Below are 7,409 nucleotides of genomic sequence, written 5' to 3'. Positions count from 1 at the left end.
ATATTAGCAAAGATGAAGAAATAATATGAATTTAGGGTTAGTTAGATGGAGTTAATCAGTTCAATTTTGAACATGTTGAATTTGAGGTGATTGCAGGGTCTTCAAGTAAAGAAATATAAACACATGTAGAGGTGTAGAGCCAGGAAAGGATCTTAGAGTATCTATATTTACTTTAGAGTTGAAGGTTCTCAGAGAATGCTATCTTGTTTTAGAGCAAATATAGTGGATTAATTAACTTAGCAGAGCTCAGTCTATTAATAAGATTGGCATAATTCTACAGTAGAAAGCCCTTTTTGTTCTGAAAGCTAGATTTAAAACTTGAATGTATCAGGCATCTGTCTTATAGGGAAAACATTTGATTAAAGAACAGGATTTGAGCCCAGTGAAGTGGCACATGCCTATAATCCTAACTACTCTGGAGGCTGAGGCAGGAGGGTCACAAGTTCAAGGCCAGCCTCAGAAACTTAGTGAAACCTGTTTCAAAATAAAAAAATTTAAAAAGAGCTGTGGATGTAATTCAGTGGTAAAGTGTCCCTGGGTTCAATCCCCAGTACTGCAAACCAAAAACAAAACAACAATAGGAACAGGATTTGTAATGCCATGCTAGGCATTGATCATAACTTAATCAATTGATCGTAATATAAAAATTAGTTGTCTGATACAACTGGTTAGCTAGAGTGTCAGGTGGGAATGACAATAATGTATAAAATGCTAGTATATGGTAGTGGCATGGAAAAATAAAAGCTAGGGGTTGTCAAGAACTCAATTTGATCAGTGACAGCTAGATTTTAATACCATAGTTATAAAACTCTAACATCTAAAGCATATCAGGGAACATAGCTTTAATTTTGCAAGTCTGACACTCAAGTCTGTGGCTACTTTTTCTCCATATTGAGAACAATTGCTTTATAAAGAAAGTTTAAGTTGCTGTGGGCATTCCTGTGCTAGGTTCAGAAGAAGCCCCAACTGTCCCCAACTTTTCCTACCTTGCTCATGCTGGGCCTTCGACCTGGAACACCTTTCTTAATGTATCTCTCTTCTCTCAAATCTTCTTCAGTGGCACATCACAGACCACAGTGTCTTTTGAGCTCCTTCTCTGGATCTGCTCTGTGGGTTGAGCCTGCTGCCCTCTGCAGTTTCCCTTGTGGAGGATATCTGTGTGTGTTTTGTCTCTGCCTATGGATTCCAACCTCCTTGGGGTTCAAGATCAGCTCTTACTCTGTGTGCTTTAAATCTTCTACCATGATACCTTTAACAGTATAGTCATTTAGTATTTGTAGAATGAATGAAGGAATGAAAGAATGAAAAGTTCAGTCATTCCTCAGTATCCAAGGAGGCTTGGTTTCAGGAGCCCATCTCCCCCATCTGTGAATGCCCAAGTTCCTTGGGGTAAAATGTGGTAGTATTTGTATGTAACCTATTCAATTATTTTATTTTATTTTGTAAGACATACATGTGACAAAGAACTGATATTCAGATTACTAAAGAACTCCTTAACTCAATAGAAAAAAAGACAAAAAATATGACTTCTTTCCTTCCTTCTTGTGGTCCTGGGGATGTAACCTATATAATTCTATCATCTACTTTAAATCATCTCTAGATTACTAATAATGCCTAATACAAAGTAAATGATATGTAAATATATGTAGTTATTCTGCATTGTTTGGGGAATAATGACAAGAAAAAGAAAAGACTGAAAATGTGTTCAGGATAAACATAACCATCATAGGCCTAACTTACATCCCATCTGCATTTGGCTGAATCTGAGGATGCAGAACCTGTGGACACAGAAGGCCAATTGTAGTAGTAGAAATTGGGACACTCAGTCTTATAATGGAGCCCTTAGAGTGTCCAAATGGAACCTCTCCAGTTAACCCATATAATACCATCGTATTTACTTTTATTTTGACACTGAGAAACCTGACATCCCATTTGTCTTAGTCTGTTTTCTTTATAAATCACCCAATGATTTATAAAGCATAAAAGTTTATTCAGCTTACCTCTGGAGTCTGGGAAATTCAAGGTTGAGGGGATGCATGTGGTGAGGACCTTCTTGCTGGTAAAGACTCTGCAGAGGCCCAAGGTGGTGGAGGGTTTCAAATGGTGAGAGGGTTATATATAAAAGAGAATCAAACTTACTAGTATAATAGGCCTACTTAAAATATAAACCATTAACCCATTCATCCATTAATCTGTTAATGGATTAATCCATTCATGAAGGCAGAGCCCTCAAGACCTTACCCTTAAAGGTCTCACCTCTTGATACCTCACAATGGGGTTTAAATTTCAACAAGAATTTTGGTGGGACATTCTAACTATAGCACCATCTAAGACCCAAAATAACAGATGTGAAAGCTTATTTTTACAAGGAAAAATTAATTATATTGTTAAAGCTTTATTTTCAAATAAGATGGTAAATTGTTTGATATGGAAAATTCCACTTTTAAAGAAATCATATTGGGGCTGGGGATATAGCTCAGTTGGATATAGCTCATGCAATGCTTGCTTTTTTGTGTGACAATAAGTAAGGTAATTTTAAAATTAATTAATTAATTTATTTTTTTAATTCTTTTTTTTTATTGGTTATTCAAAACATTACAAAGATTGCAGAATCACATGGGTTACACATCCACATTTTTACATAATACCATAATAGTAACTGTTGTATTCTGCTACCTATCCTATCCTCTACTATTCCCCCTCCCCTCTCCTCCCCTCCCATCTTCTCTCCCTACCCCATCTACTGTAATTCATTTCTCTCCTTATTTTTTTCCCATTCCCCTCACAAACTCTTATATGTAATTCTGTATAACAATGAGGGTCTCCTTCCATTTCCATGCAATTTCCCTTTTCTCTCCCTTTCCCTCCCACTTCATGACTCTGCTTAATGTTAATCTTTTCCTCCTGCTCTTCCTCCCTGCTCTGTTCTTAGTTGCTCTCATTATATCAAAGAAGACATTTGGCATTTGTTTTTTAGGGATTGGCTAGCTTCACTTAGCATAATCTGCTCTAATGCCATCCATTTCCCTGCAAATTCCATGATTTTGTCATTTCTTAGTGCTGCGTAGTACTCCATTGTGTATAAATGCCACATTTTTTTTATCCATTCATCTATTGAGGGGCATCGGGGTTGGTTCCACAGTCTAGCTATTGTGAATTGTGCTGCTATGAACATCGATGTGGCAGTATCCCTGTAGTACGCTCTTTTGAGGTCTTCAGGGAATAGTCCGAGAAGGGCAATAGCTGGGTCAAATGGTGGTTCCATTCCCAGCTTTCCCAGGAATCTCCATACTGCTTTCCATATTGGCCTCACCATTTTGCAGTCCCACCAGCAATGTACAAGAGTACCCTTTTCCCCACATCCTCGCCAGCACTTGTTATTGTTCAACTTCATAATGGCTGCCAATCTTACTGGAGTGAGATGGTATCTTAGGGTGGTTTTGATTTGCACTTCTCTGACTGCTAGAGATGGTGAGCATTTTTTCATGTACTTGTTGATTGATTGTATGTCCTCCTCTGAGAAATGTCTGTTCAGGTTTTTGGCCCATTTGTTGATTGGGTTATTTGTTTTCTTATTGTTTAATTTTTTGAGTTCTTTGTATACTCTGGATATTAGGGCTCTATCTGTAGTGTGAGGAGTAAAAATTTGTTCCCATGATGTAGGCTCCCTATTTACCTCTCTTATTGTTTCTCTTGCTGAGAAAAAACTTTTTAGTTTAAGTAAGTCCCATTTGTTGATTCTTGTTATTAACTCTTGTGCTATGGGTGTCCTATTGAGGAATTTGGAGCCCGACCCCACAATATGTAGATCGGAGCCAGCCTTTTCATCTATCAGACGCATAGTCTCTGATTTGATATCAAGGTCCTTGATCCATTTTGAGTTAACTTTTGTGCATGGCGAGAGGAGGGGATTCAGTTTCATTTTGTTGCATATGGATTTCCAGTTTTCCCAGCACCATTTGTTGAAGATGCTATCCTTCCTCCATTGCATGCTTTTAGCCCCTTTATCGAATATAAGATAGTTGTAATTTTGTGGATTGGTTTCTGTGTCCTCTATTCTATACCATTGGTCCACCCGCCTGTTTTGGTACAGTACCATGCTGTTTTTGTTACTATTGCTTTGTAGTACAGTTTGAAATCTGGTACCGCTACACCTCCTGATTCACACTTCCTGCTTAGAATTGCTTTTGCTATTCTGGGTCTTTTATTTTTCCATATGAATTTCATGATTGCTTTATCTATTTCTACAAGAAATGCCGTTGGGATTTTGATTGGCATTGCATTGAACCTATAGAGAACTTTTGGTAATATTGCCATTTTAATGATGTTAGTTCTGCCTATCCATGAACAGGGTATATTTTTTCATCTTCTAAGATCTTCTTCTATTTCTCTCTTTAGGGTTCTGTAGTTTTCATTGTATAAATCTTTCACCTCTTTTGTTAGGTTGATTCCCAAGTATTTTATTTTTTTTGAGGATATTGTGAATGGGGTAGATTTCCTCATTTCCAGTTCAAAAGATTTGTCGCTGATATACAGGAATGCCTTTGATTTATGCGTGTTGATTTTATATCCTGCCACTTTGCTGAATTCATTTATTAGCTCTAGTAGTTTCTTTGTAGACCCTTTTGTGTCTTCTAGGTATAGGATCATATCATCTGCAAATAGTGATAATTTAAGTTCTTCTTTTCCTATTTTTATGCCTTTAATTTCTTTTGTCTGTCTAATTGCTCTGGCCAGTGTTTCGAGAACTATATTGAATAGAAGTGGTGAGAGAGGGCATCCCTGTCTTGTTCCAGATTTTAGAGGGAATGCCTTCAGTTTTTTTCCATTTAGAATGATGCTAGCCTGAGGCTTAGTATATATAGCTTTTACAATTTTGAGGTAAGTTCCTGTTATCCCTAGTTTTTCTAATGTTTTGAACATAAAGGGATGCTGTACTTTGTTGAATGCTTTTTCTGCGTCCATCGAGATGATCATATGGTTCTTATCTTTAAGTCTATTGATGTGGTGAATAACGTTTATTGATTTCTGTATATTGAACCAGCCTTGCATCCCAGGGATGAATCCTACTTGATCATGGTGCACAATCTTTTTGATATGTTTTTGTATACGATTTGCCAGAATTTTATTGAGGATTTTTGCATCTAAATTCATTAGGGATATTGGTCTGTAGTTTTCTTTCTTTGAGGTGTCCTTCTCTGGTTTGGGAATCAGGGTGATATTGGCCTCATAGAATGAATTTGGGAGTTCTCCCTCTTTTTCTATCTCCTGAAATAGATTATGGAGTATTGGTATTAGTTCCTCTTTAAAGGTTTTGTAAAACTCTGCTGTATATCCATCCGGTCCTGGGCTTTTCTTGGTTGGTAGTCTTTTGATGGCTTCTTCTATTTCCTCCCTTGATATTGATCTGTTTAGGTTGTTTATATCTTCCTGATTCAATCTGGGAATTTCATATGTCTCAAGGAATTTATCTATGCCTTCACTATCTTCTATTTTATTAGAGTATAGGGTTTCAAAATAATTTCTAATTATCTTCTGTATTTCTGAATTGTCTGTTGTGATGTTGCCTTTTTCATCCCGTAAGCTAGTAATATGGGTTCTCTCTCTTCTTCTCTTTGTTAGCGTGGCTAATGGTCTATCAATCTTATTTATTTTTTCAAAGAACCAACTTTTAGTTTTGTCAATTTTTTCGATTGTTTCTTTTGTTTCGATTTCATTGATTTCAGCTCTAATTTTAATTATTTCTTGCCTTCTACTGTATTTGCTGCTGATTTGTTCTTCTTTTTCTAAGGCTTCGAGGTGTAGTATGAGGTCATTTATTTGTTGGCTTTTCCTTCTTTTAAGGAATGAACTCCATGAAATGAATTTTCCTCTTAGTACTGCTTTCATAGTGTCCCAAAGATTTCGATATGTTGTGTCTGAGTTTTCGTTTACCTCTAAGAATTTTTTAATTTCCTCTTTGATGTCTTCTGTAACCCTTTGTTCATTCAGTAGCATATTGTTTAATCTCCATGTGATGTAGGGTTTTTCCTTTCTCATTTTATTATTGATTTCCAATTTCATTCCATTATGATCAGATAAAATGTATGGTAGTATCTCAACTCCTTTGTAATTGCTAAGCTTTGTCCTGTGACATAATATATGGTCTATTTTTGAGAAGGATCCATGTGCTGCTGAGAAGAAAGTGTATCCGTTTGATGTTGGGTGGTATATTCTGTATATATCAATTAAGTCTAAGTTATTAATTGTATTATTGAGCTCTATGGTTTCTTTATTCAATTTTTGTTTGGAAGATCTGTCCATTGGTGAGAGAGGTGTGTTAAAATCTCCCATGATTATTGTGTTGTGGTCTATTAGACTCTTGAACTTGAGAAGAGTTTGTTTGATGAACGTAGCTGCACCATTGTTTGGGGCATATATATTAATGATCGTCAAGTCTTGTTGGTGTATGGTTCCCTTGAGCAGTATGTAGTGTCCTTGTTTATCCCTTTTGATTAACTTTGGCTTGAAGTCTATTTTATTTGATACAAGTATGGACACCCCTGCTTGCTTCCGGGGTCCGTATGAGTGATATGATTTTTCCCAACCTTTCACCTTCAGTCTGTGTATGTCTTTTCCTATCAGATGAGTCTCCCGTAGGCAGCATATTGTTGGATCTTTTTTTTAAATCCATTCTACTAGCCTATGTCTTTTGATTGGTGCATTTAAACCATTAACATTTAGGGTTACTATTGAGATATGGTTTGTATTTCCAGCCATATTTGGTTATGTACATACTTAACATGATTTGTTTTTCCTCTATGCTTAGTTTTTCCTTTATTGTACTACCTCCCGTTGTTGGTTTTCATTGTTATTTTTCATTTCCTCTTCCTGTAATGTTTTGCCAAGGATGTTTTGAAGAGCTGGTTTTCTAGCTGCAAATTCTTTTAACTTTTGCTTATCGTGGAAGATTTTTATTTCATCTTCAATCCTGAAGCTTAATTTCGCTGGATACATGATTCTTGGTTGGAACCCTTTTTCTTTCAGCGTTTGAAATATGTTGTTCCAGGATCTTCTAGCTTTCAGAGTCTGTGTTGAAAGATCAGCAGTTATCCTGATTGGTTTACCCCTAAATGTAATCTGCTTCCTCTCTCTTGTGACTTTTAAGATTCTCTCCTTATTCTGTATGTTGGGCATCTTCATTATTATGTGTCTTGGTGTGGATCTCTTATGATTTTGTATATTCGGTGTCCTGTAGGCTTCTAGTATTTGGATTTCTTTTTCATTCTCTAAGTCTGGGAAGTTTTCTAGTATTATTTCATTGAATAGATTGCTCATTCCCTTGGTTTGGACCTCTGTACCCTCTTGTATCCAATAACTCTTAGGTTTGGTTTCTTGATGTTATCCCATAATTCTTGGATGTTCTGCTC

Source organism: Callospermophilus lateralis, chromosome 3 (genome assembly GCF_048772815.1).
Source record: "Callospermophilus lateralis isolate mCalLat2 chromosome 3, mCalLat2.hap1, whole genome shotgun sequence".
Classification (NCBI taxonomy): domain Eukaryota; kingdom Metazoa; phylum Chordata; class Mammalia; order Rodentia; family Sciuridae; genus Callospermophilus; species Callospermophilus lateralis.
The sequence above is the reverse complement of the archived record's forward strand: the minus strand, read 5'-3'. Positions refer to the sequence as shown.